Source organism: Hipposideros armiger, unplaced genomic scaffold (genome assembly GCF_001890085.2).
Source record: "Hipposideros armiger isolate ML-2016 unplaced genomic scaffold, ASM189008v1 scaffold_293, whole genome shotgun sequence".
Classification (NCBI taxonomy): domain Eukaryota; kingdom Metazoa; phylum Chordata; class Mammalia; order Chiroptera; family Hipposideridae; genus Hipposideros; species Hipposideros armiger.
In genome coordinates this window covers 1,931,553-1,958,857 of record NW_017731643.1, presented here as the reverse complement: position 1 = coordinate 1,958,857, position 27,305 = coordinate 1,931,553, and the positions used below count along the sequence as shown (strand labels likewise).

Below are 27,305 nucleotides of genomic sequence, written 5' to 3'. Positions count from 1 at the left end.
AAAACTTTTCCCACTAGTTTTTCATTTATCACCTGTAGATAACTATGAGACATTACCTGTTAGGACATGATGGTTTAGCCAACGTATACTTCCCATGAATACCCTGTCCCTTCCTCTCAATGTATATCACTAACTTTAGTTCTTCTGTTGGTTACTTTTAAGACAGACTTCCAATTTTTTTTTTCCTACTAGCTACAAAATACCTTGACTTCTTCTTCACAAAATAAGGCTATCAGAACCTATACTCATTCTTCTACATCTCCTCCCAATTTCTGTCAGCTGTACTTTTTCCCCCACAGTGGAATAAGATTCAAATTCCATGATATAGCCGGAAGTAAATAAGTCTTCCATGCATTGTCTGTAGCAGCGGTTCTTGAATTGCAATATGCATCAGAATCACCCGAGGAACTTAAAGCACAGACCAGTGGGCCTCCCCGGCGAGTTTCTGATTCAGTAGGTCTGGGGTATGGTCCAAGGCTTTGCATTTCTAACAAGTTCTCAAAATATAGTGCACGTAGTTTTGTTGGACCATTTCTTCTTTTAAAATACCTATATGCACGCACACGCGCGCGCGCGCGCACACACACACACACACATGCATGTGGATATATCCGTGTGTGTATTATATACAGAAATGCATGTACCAGAAGCAATGTGTGACACGGAGCCCTTCCCCTGTGATCAAAAATATGGTGAATACTGCTGCCAAGTGCCATCCAACGGAAAGGCAGGGATCTTCAATACGGGAAGTGGTGCGACAAGCCTCAGTAACAGTGTGTGACATGTTTCAACTTGTTCGGTGCAGTCAGTTGGATGTGAGCTACGGTTGAGCAGGTGTGTTTTAAAGTGTGCCATAAATCATCCTCCATCATGACAACGCTCCATGTCACACATCGCTTCTGGTAGGGCAATTTCTGTCAAATAAACACATTATGGTGTGTCCTCATCCACCTTACCCACCAGATCTGGCACCATGTGACTTCTGACTCTTCCCTAAAGTCAAAATGATTCACGATATCGAGGCAGCCACAACAGAGCTAAACAGAACTAAAGACACTCACGAAAGAGGACTTCCAGAACTGCTTCAGAAAGTGGCAAGAACAATGCGATAAGTGTGTTCAAAGCAAGGGGGAGTATTTTGAGGGGGATTAAAGGCAATGTGTCTTTTACTGTAATTTTTTTTAATGTAAATAATCACCGTATTGTCTGCTCACACCTCTTATATGACCATATGCATGTGCATGTGTCTGCTTGGATGAGATTGGCTTCAGTTAAAATAGAGAGAAATGTACAAATTCAAGTTATAGTTAAAGGAATAGCAGACAAGATTTGATGTTTAATTGAATGTAGCGAGTGAGACAGTTCCCTTTAAAGACTTTTCATGCTTTCGACAGGTTCATTATTGTTAAGGATTCATACAAGACTTTCTGGTCAATCTGGTCTTCTCTGATGAATCTTTGTCATTCCCTCATTTACTATGTATCTTAATTTTTTTATTAATCTTTTAACACGGCTTAGGTCCCGATAATAAGGAAAGCTAGCAAACTAAGTCTAACTTGTTTTATATCTTGGAGATAAGTAGTAATTTAGCAGTTTAGGTCCAAAATATATTTAGAGTAAATCTGATTTATTATGGCATCATGTATTATATATATATATATATATATATGTTTTAAACTGGGAAAAGTACCTTGGCTCCTTATTACTGTTGCTGATGGGTATTCTGTTCATCTCAGAGAGAAAAGTCTTTTATGACCAGCCTATAAATTACTGCTGTAGGCTTATTTCAGAACCATTTTTCTAAAAACATGTGTTTACCAGTTCAGTTGCTTCTAGCTAGTAATATTACTGACTTTCTAATAGGCCTTGTAGGGTTTGAAAAACATTTTTTTATGTACTAAAATCAGCCCTCTCCCATAGCAGGCAGACACTATGCATTGGCAATCCAAAAGTTATTTATGACTTACATGACTATGACTGGTGACTTTGGGGCGCTGGACACACATGGCTCAATCCCTTTAGAGTTCTGTTTGGGGCAACTTCTCCATGTTATAAATTTCAGAGAGGTAGGTTCTGCCACTCAGCAGAAAGCCTGTGATTGTAGAGCGCTGGCATGAGACTGAGTAAGTCTGCTTTTGCTGCCCAATCCTGTGGAAGATGATTGTTGCCATCCACCAAAGCCACAGTGGCCAAACACACTATCACCAACAAAACTGAAATTTTGATCTTCAAAATAAAACAAATCCATATGGCCACTCAAATTCACTAAACCTTAAGCCTACCAAAAGTTACCAAAGACTTATTTTTAACCTAATCCTATATATACTTAACTGTAAATCACACCTAAATAAACTAACTAGAATAGAATACAAAATATCTAACTCTACATTAGGGCACTTTCAGCTTTTACCTAAACTATGAAGTCTGTAGTTTTCCCCCATAGATAAGAAAGGCATTCTGCTTCATACAGTTCCCATAGTAACTCAGGAGTAATGAGGCTTGACTACTCTTTAAAAACTGATACTAAACATTTATTAACAGCAAAACTTAATTCTACGTATAGAATTGTAAACTGCAGGCACTGTGAGTTTATTTTCATCTCTAATATGTATAGAGAATGCCAACATTTAGAGCAGAGGCCAGCAACTCTCCGAGGATAATGGAGGGCAAGGGAGAGGTGATAGGTAGCGGGGTGCGGGGGGGTGTTATCTGTAGGTCATTCTCCGCCTTCCTTTCCACTATCCTCCTCTTCTCCTTCCCACCATTCCCTTTCCAAGACGGTGCTGCTGTGTGAGGCAGTTCCGTGAAGTCTCGGGAAGGGCAAGGCACTGAATGAGCTTGGAGCTAGGGTTGGTAAGAGAGAAGACAACTGGTCCTGTCTGTGCTGTCAGAGGGACTAAGGGGCTGCCTTTGGTATTTGGGGCAATATCAGACAGTCAAATCCTCAACTATTAACCTTACAGTAACGTATGGTGCACTAAAAGTTTTTACTTTGAGGCAATAGCATAACATTGACTTTATTCACGCTCAACAGTTTAAGTTATCTAGATTTCACTTTGTTATTCTATGACAACTAATACAGAAATGTGATACAGAAACTATTATCATGATCCTAAAGCTACTTTTTTAAGACTTTACTGACAAATTAATAGTGGGGTTCATGCTAATGAATATGGGCATTTTGTCCTGTGATAATAGATCTACTGTGTACAGTACACCCTACATTTAAAAAATATCTTGCTAATTCTCATGGAGCACTTCCTATGCACTACACTGTTCTAAGCACACTCCATGTGCCATTATTATCCCTGTTTTACAGGTAAGGAAACTGCGACACAGGGGACTGATTACATTACTTTCCCAATGTCACACAGTTAGAGGGTATCAGATTCAGGATTTACACTCAGGCTCGATAGCTCATGTTCGATCGGTGCTTCTTAGGCTTTATATACACGCAGATCACCTGGAGATCTTGTTTTTGTACACTCTGCATTGGCCTAAGGCTGGGCCTGAGGTTTTACATTTCCAAAAGGCATGTAGTTACACCAATGCTGCCGAACTAGCACTAAGAAGAGAGTGGTATTCAACTAAGGACCTACAGCAAAAAGGCATTTATATTCCAAACTCAAGTCTAAATTCACGTATTGTAGGACCAAGGTGCTGTTTCCAAGTTATGTTTCGAGTTTCAATGTGCTATGAAGTTCAAGACCCACCTAAAATAAACTTGATTTGTGCAATGTCCTTTTTTCCACTCTCAGGACAAAAACCTATTTTTCCCAATACCCGTGCAAATATACAGAAGAAAAACAACTCCTTTTTCTTGGGGGAGGGGGATGCAGACAAGCTTTTCAACTTGGCATTTGACTGAACATTACATGTAAAAACAGACACATCATTAAGACACAAAACTCTTTTGACTATTCAATTCTCAAATATGCCACAAAAACCTACAAAAGAAAGCTTGTCTGTGGATTACTCCAGCTCAGCAAGTTTTTAAAAGAGGGATTACACAAAGAAATTGTTCCAACTAGTTATGCTTCTCTATTAAAAAACAACATGCTTTGGGCCCTTACATTTAAAGACATCTCTGATGTGAATTGAAACCCATTTGCTCGTTTGAATCTAGACCAACATTACAATATGGTTAATTCCTAATATATTTAAACCTCATTTCTCTTCCTCAAAATCAACCTGTTTGTAAAAGTGATCTTGTAGAGTCTTTTTTAAGGACTAGTCAGTTTTCTTTGTTTATGCATTCTACTTTTCCTCCTTATGTGATAGCTGAATAAATGCAATCAAGGAATTTACTAGATTTTAAATTAAAATTTGGTCTTATTGGCCAGATTAATTGTACTACTTTATCCAACAGGCACCACAATTTTTTAAAATCCCATATTCTAAAATCATCCCTTAACATGAATATAGTCAAAAAAGAATATATTCTCTTTTTGAAACCTACAGAAACTACTTGAAAAAAGGGTAGGCGGGAACTATTTATTTATGGCATGCCTACCAAAAAGTAAGCATAAGCTTGGCAATAGGGCAGATGTGGATCTACATTCTGGGTTTACATTCAACCTGAGTGACTGTGTAACCAATGGGCAAGTTCATCTGAACTTGCTTTCTCATAATTCTTTGTTTTGCATATAGTCAACACTCAATTGCATAGTCATTATTGCAACGGATATTATAGAACTCTTTTCATAAAAGAGAAAATTAAAGCTCATGGAATTCATGCAACTTGTCAAAGGACACATAACTGAAAAAACTACAAACATCCAGCTCTATCTGACTCCAAAGCCCAGGGTTTCTCCTCTGATCCACCCACATCGTATTGCATTTTTAATGCAGAGTTATTGATTGCTTAACTAAGTATTTTTCACACACTAAGAATGGATCTTTAATTTTAAAAAGCCTACACCTGCACTGGAGCACAAAAGCCACCTACATCTACACTATTGGTACTAAGACAACCAATTATGAAATATCAACTAGCTGCAGAAAAAAAAGTAAAAGTCGATCTCGAGTATCCTAATACGTACCCATGTAGCTAAGGACAAAGACAACTGAGAAAATTAGCTACTGAAGCCCTCCCAGTTTTTCACTCCCAGCTATTCATTCTAACAAATATCTGTTGAAGACCTACTATGAGAAAAATATAGCTACATGCGAAGGATACTCTGTATACAAGTGGCAGTGTACCTGTCTATGCACATGCAAGTACACACCTGTCCCCTATCCTGGAGGCGGCCCAGGGTCGTGGTTCACAGCTTGGGCTTAAGGCCACCAAGACCTGAGCTCAATATCCAGCTCTGGCACTTACAGCTGTGTAACTTTGGTCAAGAAACCTCTTCAAGTCTCCGGCACCTCAACGGTCAAATGGGGATAAAAACAGCACTTACTTTATAAGGCTAAACACATTTAACACACTTTTACTGAAGGCCTCCTTGCCATCTGGCATTGTGCTAGGCAGTGTGTCAAGAACAAAGCAGGGATTTTGTGTTTTGTTTCCTGCTATATCCTCAGTACCTAGAACAGTGACTGGCATGTAGTAGGTTTGCGATAAATATTGAATAAATTGTTTGGTGTCAGGTGGGTCAGAAACAATCCCCTCCACCACAACACTTGTTTGGATTCCGCCTTCTTCAGCACGTACATTTGCAAGCATTGCTGAAAGTTCAAGTCTCTTAGTTCCAATAAGAAAAGTCTAGCTCCGGAGACTCCATGTTAGGTTTTCTGTCACACAGGTTTAAAGTACTTTTAATCAAACATCTTGTACAACAACATGAAAACAAAGAAGTACAATGCACCTTCATGTACTCATCACCCAGTTTCAACAATTATCGACACATCTTTTACTGTATTAAAACGTTTCAAAAACCTTAGCAAGTTAAAACTAATCACACATACCTATCGGTTCCCAGTCTAAGAGAAAAATGGCGGGCGGGGGTGCAGATATTTATGTTCTCTGATGCAACTGTGGCTCTCACACCAGCTCTCTTACAAAATGGCACTGCACAGCAAAATTCAATTTCACGAGCAATGAGCATTCACAGAAAACAAAGTAATCAATCTTCCACCGTCCCCCTCCACTCTGCTATTTTGGGCCTTTCTGATTAAATGAAAGCAAATCCCAATGCAATCCATGTAACCTTTTTTTTTTTTTAAATAATCAACAGAAAAATAGTGTTATACATAGATTATGGATGTAATAAATCTGTTCCAAATACCTTCAGGTCAATATGCTGTCTTCTTTCTGAGGAGCTCAAAAACTTCCAAAACTTCTATCATTGAAGTGATTCTCAGTTTTCCATGAGGGGTGACACAACATTCTGAGTCAGGGCAGTTCATCTTTACACTAATGGTCCCACTCAAGGGTGTGGTGTGTAAAGCCATGGCAGCCCTCCTCACTGATCTGATCCTTAATATTACAGATGCATGTTAGATGCTTCTTGTCCCTCTGTAAATAGATCCATCCTGTATCTACATCCATCACACACATAAACATCCATGTGGTACAAACTGGTATTTTATCCCTCAGATTTTTTTCATAGCTACAGTGGCTGATGGAAGCTACCCCATCCACTTTCCTGGCCCAGAACAGGCCAAGTACAAGCCCTCTCCCCCAGCTCAGATTAGCAGCCAAGATGGGCTCTCCACAGCCCTCATTCAGAGGTGCAAGTGCCCATTCTCTAGCACATCATGGGATAGACAGTGACTCAATATCAGTATAGCACTTTTTTCTAAAGAATTGGCCAACCCCTAACTTTGGACCCATAACTTTAGCCAATAAAATTAAAGTAACACGTTCCATATGTTTTATAAACACAATAACTTAGGATACAGTGAGAAACAAGTATTGATCCAAATTCAAGTGCAGGGAAATCAATGCCATCTATTTCCCAGTAGGGGAAATATCCAATAAGATCCTGCAAAACGGCTGGACAGGGACAAAAAGAACAAAACACTGTACCACAAGCAAGGATGGGCCAGAGAACTTCTAAGATTCCCAAGACTCTATGGTTATAAATAGATTGGGATGAATGAGTCATCCCAAATTTCAGGCTTCTTCTGACTTAGGCCATATGTTCTTCTACTATCAGGCTGATCTCACTGCCCCTCTCTTGAACCTAAATACAACCTAATTACACAGTTAGAAAGGATTTACCGTCCAGAGCAACACAACTGATTTTCTATTGCATCCAAATGACTTTTTTATTTTTAATGTTCCTTTTCAAGTTACCAGAGTTAAGGTAATTAAGGGTGGATTTCCCCCTTGATGATATGTGTACCTCAGTTGATGTGCTTTAACATTAAACTAAGAATTAAGCTGTTGATAAGTCCTTCAAATCTGGTATTCTTATAAAACATTCACATTAATTCAAGCAAAACATTAAAGAGCATTACCTAATGAGTCATACTAAAATGGCAATGAAAAGAACAACCATTAAGACACCCAGAGCACCCGTGTGTATCACAAGTTATCGTTCACAGCATGAAAATATGTTTTCAGGCTAACATCAAAATACTTACCAGAGCCCCCAAAGGTACCCTATTCTTCCTCTTAAATACACAACATTTACCAAAGCACCGCTGTATGCAAATACAAAGAATTCTTTCTCTAAATAAGAAACTAAAGAACTTTGGAAGAGCAGTCACTAAGTTATCTCTATTGCTGACCCAAAGGCTTAAGGGACCATTTATGAGAAAGGAGGTTGCGTAACTATGTAATTATGTTCTCTCATACAACTGTGACTCTCACCTCAGCTTTCTTACAAGAGCATGGAGCAATTAAGATGGCATAACAGGGGCGAGGGAAGCAATGAGCATTCACAGAAAACATAGTAATTGGTACCTCTCTTTTTTTCTCTCTCCCCCTTTATTCCTCTCTGCTGTTTTGGGCCTTTCTCATAAAAGGAAAGAAAATCTCAATGCAGTCCATGTAGCTTTATGGTTAATTCCAAATAATGTTTCATATTTTAGTAAGTCTACCATTGTTTTTTCACAATGTTAACAAATGTCATTCACAAAAATGTTTTAAAGATACTGAAGAACAAAAATGTACATAACTTTAACCTAAATCTCTAAATTATTGGACTAGTTACACATTACCAAAGAGCGTTTTATATATTAAATCTGGTCTCAACATATTTTCTAATCTGAAAAAGATGTCATTTTATTATCAACTTTACTGTAGCACAATATGTGTAATTACTGTTAACAGCTGACAAGTTTCCAACAGGAATGAAAAGTGAATTAGCAATAAAGACAGCGGACTCTGAATTCAGACGGAATTAACTGTATAGCTTGGGAAAGTTATAACCTATCTGAGCTTCAGTTTCCTTATCTATAAAATGGAAAAATAAGAATATCTATAGAGACCTCAGGAGATTTTGCAAGATTATATGAGATAGTACCCATTAAAGCCTTGCCATTGTTCCTGACACATAGCAAGTATTCCATAAGTGTTAACACTTGTCATCTTCTGTACTGATCACTATTATCATTACTACTTACTTATCAACAACAAACAATATCCTAGGCATTGCACGGGCTGCTGGATACTGTATCAGACGTTTTCTCATGTATTCCTTTCAGCAACCCTAGAATGTAGGGGGTTTTTTTATTATTATTATCATCATCATCATCATCATCATCATCATCACCATCATCCACATTTTATCAATGTGGAAACTAGGTTCACCCAGTAATTTTCCAGGTTCGTACAATTAGTAAATGGCATAACCAGACAACAAAGCTCCTTAACAGATATGACATAAGTTTTAACGGGTTCAAATTCCTCTAGAAGGTGGAATAGCACATTCATTACCCAGAAGACATTATAGGTGATATTCTTCTACAAGTAACTGCACTAATTTCTGAACATTTCAGCCAAAAAGAGAAAAATCAAAACCCAACTCCAACTCTTGATTTATTAATTGGTCTTTCACTTCTAAATATTTTATTTCAGGGATGAGGATGAAGGTTAAGATACTACACAACATTCATATAATGCTTCAGTATATTGACTAATTTGTTCTTCACTACAATTCCATGGACATAGGTAGGAATTATCATCTCCACTTTGTACATGAGGAAAACGAAAGATCAAAAATCTGGCAAATAATGGAAAAAGGACACAAACCTAACCCTTCTTGTCCAAGTACAGAGCTATTTTTTTTCAGAGCTATTTTTTACTACATCATGTAGGCAAACAGATGAATTAATAAATAATCTTTAAAAAAAAGCAACCTCCCCCCACAAAAACCAAACAGTAATGCACACATAATACTCAGTCTCATCAGTGATCAAAGCCTTAGAGACAAGCGATGTTGCAGTTCCCAAACTATAACATTTAAAGAAAGGAGACTAGATTTAGAGGAGTGTAACACTGTTTTAAAAGAAGGACTACTGAACCTGTAAGAAGGCAGAGGGTCTCTAAGATAACAAAATAAATTATCTACCTGTACAAAAAGAAAAATGAAGAAAATGTGGCTAAGAACTATACTGAGGGATTTAATTTACATAAGAAAGAAAACTCAAAACTGGTATGTACTGGTGGTACTACAAGACACAGTTCCTGCACCCAGAGCGTCCAGTGGAGATGGAAAATCATTTAATAAATATCGGTTCAAATGATTAATTAAAATACAATGTAGTACAAGAGATAAATGATACATGTTATGAGTGCATGGAAGAGAGAGCACCATGAGATAATCAAATAATTTGTTCATCTACAGACAGAAAAAGGCAGAAAACAGGAGATGGATCCAAATACAAAAAAGTAGTTACATGAGATGTCAGGCTGCTATAGAAAACCATGCTTGGTTTCTAACTTAGGCTCCACGCACTCATCTTCCACCATTTCCTACGCACAGTAGCTACGGGAATTATTGGGTTGTCGGAAAAGTCATGATGTATTTTTTCTGTTTTTCGTTTCGAAAATGCATCATGACTTTTCCAACAACCCAATATTTGACCTCTCAATAAATCGATCTTCCACAAGTGCACTGCTCATTAAATCCTCCTCATTAAGGGTTGGGCTCCAAATTATAATTAAATCAATTTATTTGAGCTGGACTGATAATTAATGATTAAAGAGTTATTACATGGATAACTTCATTCAAAATAAATCTGGGCATTTTAAGATAGGCTTCTAGAATCATCTGCCAGCTTGAGCTGTATATCTTAACTAAAACCAACAAAGGAAAGATCTTATTATAGATCTTTGACATAAAAAGGTCAAGTTCAGGAAAATCAGTCAAAAAGCAAACTCAAGACAGAAGAAAGTGAAGTTGGCTAAGAAAATGCATGAGCTAAGTTCAGAAAAAATAGTAAAGACTTTAAGTAGGCTGTTACTGAGAACTGCCATAAATATTCACATTCAAGTAATAGTTATTTGCCCTAGTACTTTCACACCAAGAATACAAAAAAGTAGACAAAGCCTAGATTCCCAAAGGAATGTGTCTCTGTCCTATAGGTAAGCAGGTATCAAAATTTGGTAGGTACCAGCATCACCCAGATAGTTTGGTAAGAATGTAGGCTCCGGTGCTTGGAGGAGTGGATATTCTGAGGAGAGGCACAGGAAAATAGATGTGTATTAAGCCCCACCCCCAGCTAATTCTAACAGAGGGGAACAGTGGGTCATGTTTTGAGAAGCAATGCAATATTCCAGGCAGTGTACTAGGCACTCTCATGTGTGTTCTTTCATTTAATCCTCATGAACATCATGTGAGGTATATAGTATCTTTGTTTTATGAATAAGGAAAGAAGCCTAGGGGTTGACCATTGTAAACACAATATTCGGCGTTAGCAAAATCTTCAAGAGGGAACTTTCAGTCCTCTGAGGCTGGCTTCATAACAATTACATCTACTACTACCAGTGGATGTGATTGTGTACAGCCTGCTGTAATTGCGTGCAAATAGAGGTGGATTCATTCCTTCAAGTCATGGTTCTACCTGGTGTTCCCACGCTGCCATCTAGTGGGTCAGGATGGCAAGGAGACGATTTGAACTGGAAGTGATTTCTAGGTGGGTGTGGACTCATGTGGTTACAAGGCAGGTGATAAGGAGCCTAAATTCAAGGGTTTAATCCTAAGGTTTTCCTCTGTTTATTTAGAGTAGAAGGCAGGCTTAAGTAAGGTACAGGGGTTTTCTGAGGGGTGATGAAAATGTTCTAAAATTGGTTGTGATAACATTTGCATAACATTTTAAATGTATTTAATGTCACTGAATTGGACGTTTAAAATGAGTAAAATGGTATGTTTTGTTACTTTCTATCACTTTAAATGGGTGAATGGCATGGTAGTCATGTGCCACTTGATGATGGAGATCCAGACTGAGAAATGCATCAGTAGACGATTTCATTGCTGGGCGAACGTCACAGAAGCACTTACACAAACCTAGATGGTCCAGCCTACTACACACTTAGGCTACTATGGACTCTAGGCTACAAGCCTGTACAGCATGTTACTACAAAACAACATGAGATAAAATCAAGCACAAGAGAAAGGATGCCATCTAAAGACACAGTAAACAGATGTATGAGGCTGCTGTCAGCATAACACGGCAGACTGTTTACAGCAAACTTTTTTATAAGCAGAAAGAGTATACTCTAAAATAACAACAAAAGGTATGGTATAGTAAATACGTAAACCAGTTACGTAGCCATTTACTATCATCATCAAGTATTGTGTGTTGTACGAAATCGTGTGTGGTGTCCATTCATCCGACTGGCAGCTCAGCAGGTGTGTTTACACCAGCATCACCACAAACACGTGAGTAATGCATTACGTTATGACGGCTACTAGGACACTAAGCAGTGAGAATCTTTCTGCTCTATTATAACCTTACAGGACCACCGCTGTGTATGTGGCCCATCGCTGACCAAAACTCCAAACTGATGTCATGCGGCACATGACTGTATATGAACTGTACGTCAATAAAACTGTTACAAGAGAAGAGTGGCAGCAAATACAGACATGAGCCCAAAAAAGGGGGGAAACTATTAACTTACTTAAAAGCTTTCTCGTCTCCCAATCCCGAGAAGCAATGTTTCTTAAGCTTGTTCCTTAACAGCACTCACTATCTTTTGCTGCATAATTTATTAGCTGGTGCTCTCACCCACACAGACTTCAACTAGCAGTCGTATCACCAATATTCCAACAAACTGACTTCAAAACCCTGCACTTGCGGCGACTGGTTAGCTAAGGTGGTGACAGCACAGGCTCATAACACCAAGGTTGCCGGTTCAATCCCCACATGGGCCACGGAACTGTGCCCTCCACAACTAGATTGAAACAACTACTTGACTTGGAGCTGATGGGTCCTGGAAAAACACACTGTTCCCCAACAAAAAAAACCCTTTAAAAAAAAAAATCCCGCACTCATCCGTTACTCCTTCCTCACCGTATAATCAAGTCAACAAATTAGGTGAACTCTCCTCTCAAAAGAACTTGTTTTATATGCAGGCCCTCCACCACCTCCTCACTTGGGCCTTCATCACTCACACGCAGATTAAAGCAGATTTTCTCTAGACTGGGATCCTCTTCTCCAGTTTACCCACATCTCTCCCCAATGACAAATTTCACCCAAATCAGTACTCTTGTGCATCAGAAAATGTCTGCATTTCATACTGCTACTCAAAAATATTTATGGGCTCCTCAATACCTACAAAATAAAGTTCAAATTCTTTAGCCTGACCATCAAGGCCTTCTGTATTTCAGAGTCTATCCCAACCTTATCCCCTGTAACCTCCTACACAGACAAAACTCTGATGCAGTCAAAATGGTCTATTACAGAATCTATATGCATTGCCCTGTTAGTCCTCCATAGTTATTATCTATACCACCTATTTTTACTATTATCCTGTTTGTCTTCCTCCCCCCAAAAAGGTTCTCAACTCAGGATATGCATCAGCATTAACTGTGGAGCTTTAAAAGGATCTTTAAGGATGTGACCCAGACATCTGGATATTTTAAAAATTCTACAGGCAAATTTGTACAAGGCGGAAAAAACAGTGATTCATAGACATTAAGAAAGTCTATCATACAATGCTTAAGTTTTCAGCACCTAAACTGAGTATCTAATATTATAGTCAAAAAATAAAAAATTAAACTGCCCAGAGAAACTGTTACCTAAATATCTAAGCACTCTTTCCCTGATCACCTGTACAACATAAATCTCTCTAATTAACATCTTCCTAACAAGAAGTAAACACAGTAGCGAGAAAACGCTAACAATTAAATTTTAATATACTCATCAAATTCATTTGTGCAAATCATGATGTTCAAATTAATAATTCAATTTAATACGTGCTTGTCCTATATATGACAATAATTTAAATGTGAACAGAACATGCTAATATAAATGTCCAGTTTGAAATTCAACTTGCAGAATTATTTATGGATATCATAAGAAGCTTGACTGAACCCAGATGTGGCAATTTCACCTTAGCCTTTGAATATAAATATGCAGAAAAGGGAGTCACTTAAGGTGAAAAAGAAAGATAGTAGTTGTCAACCCAGACTGCACGTTATAATAACCTGGGGAGCTTTTCCAATTGCCATGCTCAAGCCACACTCTAAACCAATTAAATCAGAATCTCTGGGGTGGAACCCGTGAGTATTTTTTAAAGCTCCCCAGATGCTTCCAATGTGTAGCCAATGCTGATAACCAACTAATCAAAAGAGAATCTCTCACAGAGAAATCTCAAGATCAAAACTGTTCTGGAAGCAGAGACAGAGAAAAAAACGTCCCAGGAAGCAGGTAAGTTGCTTTCTCTTATTAATTTATGAATGAATTTTGTATATTAAGGATATGTGCTTTATGTTGCCAATATTTTCCTCAGTGTCATGGCTTTTACACAGTTCGACATACAGATGTTTTTAACTTTTATGAAGTTAAATCTGTCAATGTATCAATCTATCTTTTCCCCCTTATGTGGTTTCTCTTTTTATTTTTGCCTCAGAGGCTAACAACAACATGGGAATTCCAGACATTATAATTCTCAAGCAAAGTCATGAACTAAAGAAATCAGTATCAACCTAGAATTACAAATGTCTTAAATACTTAAAATTAAACATGAATAGGCTACGTTAAAACAGTAAACTGGCAACAGGCTAACTTTAAAAAGAAAACTGTCTTGATTTTATTATGTTTAAACAAGTAAAATAATGGTTTTAATTGTTGATTTTTACTTTAAAAATAAAACCTCTAAGGTGTTTTATCACATGGGTTATGAGCCTTTGCAGGAACTGTTCAGAAACATAGCTGTGCTGCTGGAGAGCAACCATTTGAGTTCTAAGATTAGAATGAGTTCTGAGATATAAAAAAATCAGATTTCACATAGTTACATTTATCATTGTCATCCTACCAAGTGATTCTTATAGCAAAAACTAGGGGGAGAATCATTGGCACAAAATCTTCCACAATAATAAATACCATGATAAGTGGATGAACAGGCACAATTTCTCCCCCAGATCGTCACAAATTCCAATGTGACTACCAGTTTCAGACATGAGTTTTGATTCTTAATGTGAATAACATGGTCATTACGGTGTTTTATATAGATGTTTATGACAAAATTTGACTAGTTTGCCTTTTTTGGTGGAATTCAAAGCAAAAGTTATGATAAATGTTTGGAAAGGATATTCACCCAGGGGTATTAAGTTTTAATAGCTAAAAATCAAGTGACTATTCTGAAAAGTGTTGTATGCTCTTCACCCCATTGTCCACCAGAGGGAGCATCATATCAATTAAGACTTCATGGGGAACTCCCACACCACAACGGGAAAGCACGTAAAACCTGATCGGCAAAAATCTTAGACGTAGCATATGTACAATTAAATGTAAAATCAAATCACAGGTCCCCTGGAAGAATCTCAAAGGAAACATTTGTCAAATAACTGGGCTACTGAGAACTTCTGAGTTTAAAAGTGCTTAAAGAGTTTTTCATTGGAAAAGAAAAGGAGGCAGAGAGTGACCTCCGCCAAGCCTTGTGTGGCTTTCTCCTTTGTGCCTTGGACCCATTACTCAATGAGTGCTGTCACACTGCTATGCATTCCAGGCCTTTCTCTGCTTCTGGAGGGCAGCAATGAATGTGGATCATGAAGTTAACCTCTTAGTGGAGGAAATTCATCGTCTGGGTTCAAAAATGTTGATGGGAACTTAAGTGTGAAATTTGGGGTCCTCTTTTGAGAGTGACAAATGTGTCAATCTCTTTGAAGCATTGGTAGGAACTCTCAAAGCTGCAAAATGAAGGAAGATTGTTACATACGCAGGAGAGCTACTTTTGCAAGATGTTCATGATGATGTTGACATTATATTGCTTCAAGGTTAATGTGGTTTGCATATCACTGTTGATTGTTATTTTTTTGTTTCTGGGATATTTTCAAGTGAGGACAAACATATGAGCATACTTAATATATTTTTATAGAACTTTGTAAATGAAAGAAGACTCATTTTAGAAGTCTCCTTTTTTTATATCTTGAAAGAAAATTTATGTATCACACTGTAAAATAAACAAAATCCATTATTTTTCTCAGGAATCTGTTTGGAAAATATAGGCATTAAGGCTTTTTTGGTGAGCATGTGTGAATGCTTCATAAATCATTCTTAAATTCCTATAGATATTTGACATTCTTTAAAAGCAAGAAGCAAATGGAAGACCAACCACAAGGAATAGATTAATGTTTATGTAATAAAAACATGTAACTATCTTAAAAATAAATAAGCAAAAGTGCTTACAGAAATCAGCTTAATGTAAACACAAGTTATGCAGATATCTTGAAATCCTATACAGAAAATGTATATTCTTATTCAGTCAGTCTGGGGTGCAACAGAAAATTCTGCATTGCTAACCAGCTCCCAGTTGAAAGTGATGCTGTTGATCCACAGCAAGAACTGAATGACAACATTAGCTCAATTTCCAAACTCACATGTTTAATTCATAAATAAAGTTAAGGGACTGACTGGTAAGAAGTACCCTAACTTAGGGATGCAAACATTTGGGCAGATAGTCATGAAACTGGGTACCTTGAACTCCTAAATTCTGTTGAATGGCTGTTACCAGTAAAAGCACACTGCAAAGGGTGGTCTGCAGCTGCAGAGGGCTCCCCTATGATAAGTGCCTTGCGAAGGACTACTGACCCTTTTCGGGTCTCTCAGTGTCTCTAGATCTATGATCAGACTCAAGTCCTGGCCAGCCTCAAGGATAAAGCTAAAAAGTATGACCCCTGAGGAGGTACATTACACACCAAAAGAGCTGCAAGATTTTGCCAATTTATAGCAGCAAAAACTTGGGGAACACATATGAAAAAGGACCCTACGAGTGTTGGAGTGTTGGATTGGGTAGAAGATAATGCTGGACTGAACTGAATGTATTGTTACAGGTGCACTAAGCAGGGAGTGTGGTTTCAAGAGGTGGGCACAAGCAGCTGGGAATGGCCCTAACAGTCTGCTTGGTTGGTTGAAAGGTCCAGTTAAAATGTCAGAACTTCTTGGGTATGTATACTGAGGAAGAAGGTATCTGATGGCTTAGTGAGATCAGAATGCTGAGTAGGTTTAACATGTAAGATGGCTTACCCACCCCTTAACCATGTCCCTGGGAGGATCCAGAAAACATTCAATTCCCCAAGCTAAGAGATGTACGTTCATGAGAGGGCCCTGGACTCCTTTGAATGCTCTGTGGTGGCTATTCTCCAGGGATCTGAAATGAAAGTGGTGACTCCTGCCATCATATTGGATCCCCTGAATTTGGTGGGCGATGGTGGATTCCCATGGTGCAGGGACCAAGTGGTAGCACTTAACCACCAAAGACATGGCGGGAGTGGATACCATAATGGCAGCCAAAAGAGAAACCAGACAGGTGTGAACAGCAGAGATCTCTGACACTGGCAAATGAACCACAGTGTCCCTAAAACTGAAATAGGGGAGCAACCTATTGGGTTGTTGGAAAAGTCATGAAGCATGCTTGCGACAGATGGCACTAGTTCATTTTTGGAAGTACCAGAATCATTCGCATCTATGTTATTGCTATGTCATTTGACAGCTGACAGTTCTAGCTTCATTCTAAAAAAAAAAAAAATTGAGCAATTTGGTTGTTTTGGAGATTTTACAACAAGTTGAAGATGGAAGACCAAACTGTGCGTTTTTGCCATATTTTACTGTTTTACTTCCATAAAGGGAAGAATGCGCGTCAAGCTTGTGAAAAGTTGCATAAAGTTTACAGCGACAATGCTCTACAAGAACGTCAGTGCCAACAATGGTTCACGAAATTCCATGCTGGTGATTTTGATCTCAACGACACTCCTCGGTCAGGGAGGCCCACCGAGGTTGATGATGACAAAATAAAGGCATTGATCAAGTCAAATCCACATTACACGACATGAGAGGTTGCAGAAACATTGAACATCCATCATTCAAGCATTCATGACCTGAAGAAGCTGGGATACGTAAGCAAGCTTAATATTTGGGTTCCAGATGAACTCAAAGAAGTTCATTTGATGGCATGTATAAACATCTGCAATATGCTCATTAAACGTGAGGAAAACCATCCTTTTTTGAAGTGACTGATAACTGGTGATGAGAAGTGGATTGTTTACAACAATGTGGTGTGCAAATGGTCTTGGTTCCGACATGATGATTCGCCTCAAACAACATCGAAAGCAGACATTCATCAGTGGAAGGTTATGCTCTCAGTGTGGTGGGATTTTAAAAGTGTCGTGTTTTTGAGCTCCTACCAAGGAACCAAACAATCAATTTGAATGTGTACCATCAGCAATTGAACAATTTGAATGAATCCATCATCCAGAAATGTCCAGAGCTTGTTAAGTGTAAAGGAGTTGTGTTCCATTGCAACAACGCGAGACCATGCACAAGTTTGATCACCCGTCACAAATTATTGGAGCTTGGATTGGATGTGTTGCCACATCCACCATACTCGCCTGACCTTGCGCTGTCAGACTTCCATTTGTTTTGCTCTCTTCAAAACTCCTTGCGTGGTATAACGTTCAATTCAGATAAGGCTGTAAATCAGCACCTTATTCAGTTTTTCGCAAATAAAGACAGGTCCTTCTATGAACGAAGAATTATGAAGCTCACTGTAAGATGGCAAAAGGTTATCGAACAAAACGGGCAATATATCATTGATTGATCTTTGTTCTTTATATAAATGACCTTTGAAAAACAGTCAAAATATGTCATGACTTTTCCGACAACCGAATACTAAAGTCTTACTTGATGAGTATTGGTGGAAAAGCTCTAGGTCTGGCAAACAGAAGTATGATTTAAATCACCAGAAAATGAAGAGTTGTGGCCCCTCTACCAATTTCCAGATTTGGGCCACTTCACAGACCTTGGGCCTACTGAATGAAGGGAACGTCAGGTCCCCTGGAGGAAAAACTACCGCAGAGCTAAATATAGATACTAGAAGTCTTCCTCCTAAGCTTCCCAAAAGAGATCTACAGCCATTTACAAGGATGACTTTGCACTGAGGAAGATGACATAACCAAACTTTGAGGGGGATTACTGGACATCGGCACTGAAATTAATTCCTAAAGACCCAAAACAAAATAGCATTGTGTTTCAAACTCTCAGGAACAGGAGCTTATGGAAGTCAGGAGGTTGAGGGGGTCCGGGCTCAAATTCATCTCATAGTGAGTCCAGTAGGTCCCCAAACTCACCCCAAATCCTCCTCAGCACCTGTCAGACTCCCCTCACTTGTTCCCTTACCCACAGAGTAATGAGTATTATGGTATAAAAGTCCAAATGAAAGCCACTAGAACTGCCTTTACTCAGACCTAAAGAGTAAACCAAAACTATTGGGTTATTGGAAAAGTCATGACGTATTTTTTCTATGTTTTTCGTTGCAAAAATGTGTCGTGACTTTTCTGACAACCCAATAATACTACATTTCTGAAGGGCTTAATGCCAAAATCAATGACTTGAGAGGTGCAAAGGTGGTGATCCCTCCCCTATCCTCTTTTAACTTGCCAATTTGGCCAATGTAGAAGACAGATGGACCATGGAGGATGACAGTGGATTACAGGATATCAAAGGTACAAAATATCAAAGGGAGAATGTGATTCAGCTGTTAGAATGAAATCACCCAAAGATGGACAAAGAGATTTTGTATACACTTTCGGGAAAGGGTCAGCGTGTTTTTGGTTGTAAGGATAGCTGGGTGGGAGAATGAGTTTGCTATTGTTGTTATGTATAGTGAAGTATGGTTAAATGAGTTGCATATAGGTGACAAGGGAGGAACTGTGGTGGCTTGTGTAGTGTATCACTATATCAAGCTGGAACTACATTTCCCAGAATTCCCTGTCTGTATGATTCTAGGTTTAGGTTGGCCACAGAAGATACATGTGAGATTTGGAAGGCAGAGGTGAAGCGACTACCATTCTGTCCTGAAGGTGTGTGGAGGGTGCTGGGTACTGTTGCAGTCTGTGGACACTGTCACGGGTGGCCTGGGGCGGTGGCCAGGCCCCTGCTCTTCCAGCTCCTGCTGTATCTCCAAGTTGTGGCAGTGCTGCGGCAAAGGGCCATCAGTGTCATCAAAAGAGATAGCAGTGACAGACAGACGCAGGTTCCAAATTGTCCTTATTGTTTCCAGTTGGATTACAGCTTGTTTTTGCTTTCCCCACTTGACACCCAACTTATCGTTCTGGCAGCTCTGCTGACTTGAGTGCCTTCAGGCCCCCACATAACGCAGAGCCAAAAGCATCTTCACCAAATCCCACAATTACACAAGGTCTAATCTCTAGACTCGTCATCCTGTGTCACTCAGTGACTCTGCTTCTCTGGTCAAACCCTAACTGACACAACTGCACTGATTAAAATTTCACAACATTGAAACACATTTATTTTAATGATTTTCTTTCATTAAGCAAGCAAGCCTGAAATATAAGAAGACATATAAACTTACTTCTATGGTCTCTCTTAAGTATATTTTTGATGGGATATTAATAAGTCTAGTGGGGAAAAAATTATATGACTCTCCACAGATGATAAAAATGCCTTCTGCAGAATCCAACGCCTGTTCTTTTATAAATATTTTATTGGGGAATTGGGGAAGGGGAACAGACAAGTTGTTATCCTTCAGTCTTAGTTGTGAAGGGCACAGCTAGCTCAGCTCCAAGTCCAGTAGCCATCCGGCCACCCATCATCAGCTCATGGTCGCTCAGCTCAAAGTGCCAAGTTCAATCTTAGTTGTGGGTGGGTGCAGCCCACCATCCCATGCGGGAGTCAAACCGGCAACCTTGTTAAGAGCACATGCTCTCACCAGCTGAGCCATCCTGCCACCTGTTGGCAGCTCAGCGGCAGCTCAGCTCGGGCGCAGCTCACTGGCCCATGTGGGAATCGAACCGGCGACCCTGTTGCTCACAGCTTGCGCTTTTAACCAACTGAGCCACTGGGCCAGCCCTCCAATGCCTATTCTTATTTAAAAATTCCTAAGAACACAGAAATGGAAGGGTACTTCCTTAACATGAAAAAAATATATGTGCCTCAGTCCTAAAACTAGCATCTTATTAAGGAAACCCTACAGACCAGGAACAAGACAAGACTACCTACTATCTCCACTACTAGTTAGCACTGTTCTGGAGGCATTCCTCAAAGTCACTAGCCTAAAAAAAAAAAATTAGAGGCATAAAAATGGAAAAAGAAAAAAACAAAACTACATATTTGAAGATGACATAAGAGTATTCCTAGTAATTAAATTCTCTATAATTAAAACAGTGTGGTACTAGTGCATGAATAGACAGCTAGGCCAATGGATAGAACAGCAAGTCTAGAGTTAGACCCAATTAGTATGTGATCTAGATTATGATCACTGGAGAAAATCAGTGGGACAGAAATAATCTTTTTAATAAATGGTGATGGTACAATAGATAAAATCCATTCCTTGTGCCATACATAAGAATACACTCTATATATGAATCAGAGTGCCACACACAAAGATTTAAAGAATACAAGTTCTAGAAGAAAACATGGGGAAATTTCCCCATCATATCCAAAGTTAAAAGACAAATGACAACCTGAGAGAAAATATTTGTAATCTTTATCAAAGGCAAAGGGCTAATATCTCTAATATACAAAAAAAATGTTTAAAAATTTTTTCTTTGGGGGAGGGAGGGAAGGCCAAAATCTTATAGTAAAAAAAAATGCACAAAAATAGATACAAAGAGTTCACAAAAAGAAATGAATGTGGCCTTTAAACATATGAAAAGATGTTTCACTTTACTCATCATGCAATTTAAATACAAATTAAAACTACACTGACATACCTCTTCTCACCCATCAGATTGGCAAAAATTCAAAAGCCTGACAATACACTCAGTTTGCAAAGCTGAGGGAAACAAGTGCTCTCATACATTGCTAGCCCCACATAGGTATTCATTTTACCCAGCCTTCCACTTCTGGGAGTTCCAGGCACCAGCCTCCAACCCTGTCCCCAAGCTTGCAAGGAGGAAGCAAAAGAAACAGGAACCATAAATAACTCCCACTTAAAAAAGAAAAACGGACATTGTATTGGTAGAGTCTTGTCTCCAGTTGGCTCTTTCTACTCAGTCTTTGAACCTTGGGTTGGGAAGCCAATGTGAGAATTCTGCCTTTTTTGAAACTATTCGTTCCAATGCCTAACATTCTTGGTCACTTCACTTATCCAGAAAATCCATTGAACCTCTCAGCCTCTCGGTTTCCTGATCATTTCAACAATCTTTCTTATTCCCTACCTCAGCCACTTTCTGCCATACCCTAAACCAGCGGTTCTTAACCTGTGGGTCGCGATCCCTTTGGGGGTCAAACGACCCTTTCACAAGGGTCGCCTAAGACCATCGGAAAACAAAAAGATATTTACATTACGATTCACAACAGTAGCAAAATGACAGTTATAGAGTAGCAACGAAAATAATTTTATGGTTGGGGGTCACCACAACATGAGGAACTGTATTAAGGGGTCACAGCATTAGGAAGGTTGAGAACCGCTGCCCTAAACCTTGTGGTACCAACATACACTTCTTCTACAGCATATATTGGGTTGTCAGAAAAGTCATGACACATTTTTGCAATGAAAAACACACAAAAAATATGTCATGACTTTTCTGACAACCCAATATATGTCAAGCCATCCCATTCTCGATCACACCACCATTTCTTTGACCACATTAGGTCCTCTAAACCATTGATTCTACCCCATTTCACTGTCCATCATCCTCTTCATGACCTCAGTCTTAGCCTAGAATTCACGGTCCATGATTACACCCTCCCTTGCCTACAACTTCGACTTCCTTCTCCCTTTCTGCACCCATCATTCTAACTTGGCAGACCTGGGTAAAGCCGATTCTCATAGTCAAGCACCTGACCATTGGGAGAGAAAAGGGCATTACCCTACCAGCTGCTTTCACTTTAAATAAATGAACATGAGTTTCAAGTGGACCCTCAGTACTTCCCAGCAATCCTACTACAATACATTTCACTAGGGAATTCACTCTTCTCTCCCAGAAGAATATTCCAAACCTTCCCTAAGACTGAGTCTCTCAGCAACCACTTCCCTAGTTGTCCTCAAACCTTCCCATCACTGCTGCTGCCTTCTCTGACACCCCTTCTTCTTACCCCAATACATGAAGGTATTATTCCCTCCTGCCTCCACCCAGGTTTAGTCCTTGGCCAAGATAGTTCCATCATCTCACCAAACACAGTCCGTTTTGCCCTTTAGTGCCTGGCATATTTACCCACATTGTAACTCAAATGTAGCTGCTTTATTTTTTATAATTGATCTCACCTGTCTCATGAACATGGCGCTGTTTTTCTATAATTAATGTAATCTCCATCATGAACAGTCACCCTAGTAAACAGCCAGAAACTTAAAATTTGCCAAGTAATATCTCAGTCTCTTCCACTTAATACTCAGACATTTAACTCTTCACCAGAGCTGATTTAAACAGTTACTTGCTTTCAGGTAAATTTTTCTACAAATGGGGCTTATAGGGCATCCTTACAGTGGCAAGAAGACATTGGATCTTGATGTCTCCGTGGATCCTCACTGGTCTGTGCTGCAAGGAGTCAATGAGGTCCCATGGCTGGACTGCTGCCATCCCATCCCGCCTTTTGGAATGGCATGCGGGCTCCTATCTCTGGTATCCATGACCCTGACCTTTAGTCTGGAGTCACACAGTCTGCTGCCATGATGACTGCTGTCCCACCATGTCTCTCACGGTGGTATGACAGCATTTCGGAATCCCCTGCTACCAGAGGCTCATCTATCCTTCTACCATTTCCTTCTGCCACTGCTGTGCTAGCCCCCCAACGTTGGTACAGCACTAACCTCCCAAGATTCCAAATAAGGAGCAGAACCAAAGGCCTTCTACTTTTCCCCTCAACCCACTGAACACACTCACCTCAACCCCAGAAGTTTGGCCAGACAGCGTAGGTCAGAACATATATTACCCAGTCTGTTTTCGCTACCTGTCCCCCTTCTTCCCACAACCCACCAGGGCTGAAAAAGATGTGCTTTCCACTTCCAATTCATCCTCCTTCCTCCTGGGAGGCACTAAAGCCTCAATCTCAGCTCTAATGGTGGAGGACATATCCTCTTTACCCTACAGAAGAAACTACCACGAGCGTTTGCCAGAGGAAGCTCTTGATATGGAAACTGCAGGCAATTTAGAAGTTTAGAAAACCAAAAACAAACATAACATACAGTGACTTAAAATTCCCCAAAATATTATCCCTTCACAACGTCAACAGTTAGCATCTCTTCTGTGCTAGGCCCCAGGCAGGGATAGAAGATCAGACTTAGGTCACTACCTCAGGGATTAGGAAGACCTATAAACAAAATCATTTCAATGGAATTTTATGTGCTACATTTACCAAAGCACAAAGAAAACACAAATAACCCCTCTGTCAATCTTTTCAGCTCCTTCAAACTAAAAATGTGTGCAACAGCAGAAAAAGGGTAATGTAAATTATTTCAGATAACAATCTGTCATTTAATCTTTCTCCAACTAACATATTTCATTTTCTTCTCCACTCACAACACGCAAAACAAGAAGGTAATCCTTAGTGACAGGAAAAAAAGCAAGAAAAGCCATAAAGCAGGTTCAAGTTTCTCTGCAATAAAAATAAATATGCAAGAACTAAAGCAGAAATCAAAACAGCCCAAAGCCAAAAGAAATCAGGTAGAATCTTATAACAATAAATCATTTGGAGACTAACGAAGTAATTATAATAAACACCTGTTCTTATGTAGTATGTATTTGGTTCCCCCCTTCCCCGCTATGGAACTGTTAATTGTTACAAACTAATATTTTCATTCCATTTCTTAATTCGAATGAAAGGTAGCAGAAGGCAAGGACAGCTAGAGGGCGATTCTGCCACGTTGAAAGTACAAACTACTAGCTTACTAGGTGCCAGGAACGGGGGCTACAAAAATTGAAAGACATAGTATCTCCTCTCAAGGACTTCACAATTGATGATGGACAAAGAAACAAATTTTACTTATAAGGTGATAAGGAACACACAAACTGTATCCCATAATGAAGGACTTTCAATAGCAGTAAAACACTGCATAAAACAATGCCCCAAAGCTTAATTTCTCTAACATTATTTTCAGGCTGCAACAGGACACTTCAGAAACCACTGAAGCAGAAGTATTCAACAGGACACCTATGACTGCAGCATAAGTGAACCATATCCTAGCAACACAAAAGAAGTACAAATATATTTTTTGTACAAAGTACTAATAAACAAGTGTTAGTATGAAAAATCCAGTTGTTTGTTTTGGTTTGTTTTGCTTGGATATTTGACATTTACGTATATCCCTTTTCCTATGTTTCTGTTTGCTGATTTCCCCACTATGTGAATATCGGTGGGAATTAGGGCCTGCCTCCTCTGTTATAAGCCAAAAAGGCCAAATACTCATTTATTCAACTTCCCTTGCAGCTAGGGTGCAGGCAGTGACCTAAGCTCAACCAATCCAGGACACCACTGAGGACTCTGAATCACAAGCTAATATCACAAGGAAACATGATTAAGAAAGCAACTTTCGGGGAGCCCGGTAGCTCAGTTGGTTAGAGCGCAGTGCTCATAGCACCAGGGTTGCTGGTTCGATCCCCGCATGGGCCACTGAGATGCACCCTCCACAATTAGATTAAAGCAACTACTTGACTTGGAGCTGATGGGTCCTAGAGAGACACACTGTTCCCCAATTTAAAAAAAAAAAAAAGAAAGAAAGAAACTTTTCAGCAATAACTAGTTTCCCAAACCGCAGCAGTGGCAGCAAAAGTAGCAGCAGCAGGGTCCAGGGTCACGGTGCTGTTGATACACGCTGTACCCAGTATCACCAGGCAGCATCAGAAATGACGTACTCCCTGTGTCCCAACCTCAGCCACTTCTAAAGTGCAGTGCCGACGGTGGAACTGTCCTTGGTTCCTACCCGTTTTCAGAGTTCGGTTTCCTCCAGACTTGAAAGCAATGCCGAGGACTCCCCAATATTCTTCCATGATATACTACCTTTTTTGTTTTTGCTTCAATCACTGTAGTTCTTGCTACTAAGAAAAATGAGTGATAATAAGCAGTAATGAAATAATATGGTAAATCAAGAGGCATCCCATCCACAAAGGGCTGGGTCTGTGTAGTCAGTTTTGGAAAATGGACAATTCCAAGTGTCATATGACTCAAGTCCAGCTCTGATAATTCAGTGAATAATTTGTCATCGTGTGGTCATTCCAAAACTTTTTTATTCCAACTACTAACTAACTTGGCAGTCAGGTTTTATCTGCAAGATTACCCACATCTGCTCCATCAATTAATATTATAGGACTTAAGAAACAGCAAGTTTGGGCCGGCCAAGTGGCTCAGTTGGTTAAGAGCTCGCTCAAGAGTGCAAGCTCTGAGCAACAGGGTTGCTGGTTCGATTCCCGGCCCGAGCTGCCAACAGGTGGCAGGATGGCTCAGCTAAAAAAAAAAAAAAAAAAAGAAAGAAACAGCAAGTTCTCTGCTTCGGCCTACATTCAAACTCTAGATACACCTCCAAAGGATTTAACAGGAGGAAGAGCCCAGCTTTCTCTAATTTGCTTGAATGAGAATCAAAGGTCTATGACTTTCAACGTGGGGCCTTCAGCAAAAAAGTGAAATCTTGAAAGGAATGGTTTTCAACCACACAGTTTACAGAAACTTCAACGCGTTCTCTCAACAGATTTTTGTTGTCGTTCTTGCTGTTATGGTTGCTTCAGTAAACAACAGATACAATTACTATTTGGTAACTTTAAAATACAAAATTAAATTCCTCAATTATGACTCTAATAAGGATGTAGTGAGATTAACGGTCAAACTACGGTTGCAGCTTTGAATTTACCTCCTCACCTCCACTCGCCCAAATCCTGATAGATCTGGAGAAGCAGTCCCCGGGGGGAAAAAAAAATCATCCCAGACATCTCAAACGGAGCTCCTTTCCTCAGCATATTAAAACAGGGGCTCGATAACATTTGGTCCTTGAATACAAATCCTATGACTGTGCATATATATTACATATTTCCATAAATTGCTTTTGCATGGCACTTTCCGTTAGCCCAGTGCTTTCAGGCTTATAAAACAGCCACACGAATTCGCACATCTAGATAGGGGGGTTAAGAGTTAGACTCGCCTGCACAGCCATTAAATGCAAAGCACGCCATGGAACCTCAAGCAACTTAAGCTTCCACGCATGGAGTTGCATGTCTATGTCAGCGCTTGCATACACTGCAATTAATTACTCGTATCTCTCTCGCTGATCTACTCCGTAAGGCATCCTCAGGATGTCTCCCGTGCAACTTCGTATCCCCTGGCCAAACGGAAGCTGGACCACAGAAAGTGTCTCCCCTACACGACGATCCTTCCGCCCCCTGCAAGCTCAATCCTTTCCTCGCCGAGCAGGAGCGGTGAGCCTGATTTGTACCGTCCCTGCTCCCACCTGCCCCCACCCCCCGCCCACTGCGATTTCCTCAGCTGCGCCGAGTGAAGCTGATGGCACAGGGCACAGACTTTCTGCTCCCCAGCGCAATTACCCACGGCCCAGCGCTTCCCCTTCAGCCTTCCCCACCGGCTCCCCCCCAGCTCCCACCGGAGCCCACGGCGGGTAGGAGTTAGCAGATCCAGCAGCGACCCGCACAGCTGCAGGGGCTGAGCCTGGGACGCCCCCCAACCCCCGGCACGGCAGCCCAGCGGTGGGCGCGCGGAGTCAGCGGCGGCCAGCCGCCGGGGACCGCACGTGAAGGGGAGTGCGGGGCTGGACACCTCGGCAGCCCGGCTCAGACGGAGTCCCGGGG

General features: G+C 40.0%; 1 protein-coding gene and 1 pseudogene across 1 annotated transcript in view; one reads left to right on the top strand and one right to left on the bottom strand.

Moving 5' to 3' along the window:
* The window catches only part of LOC109391450 (histone-lysine N-methyltransferase SMYD3-like), a 181,885-nt gene that overhangs the window by 154,188 nt on the left and 392 nt on the right, over positions 1-27,305 (bottom strand). The window lies entirely within an intron of this gene.
* Positions 15,095-15,340, top strand: LOC109391441 (costars family protein ABRACL pseudogene; annotated as a pseudogene).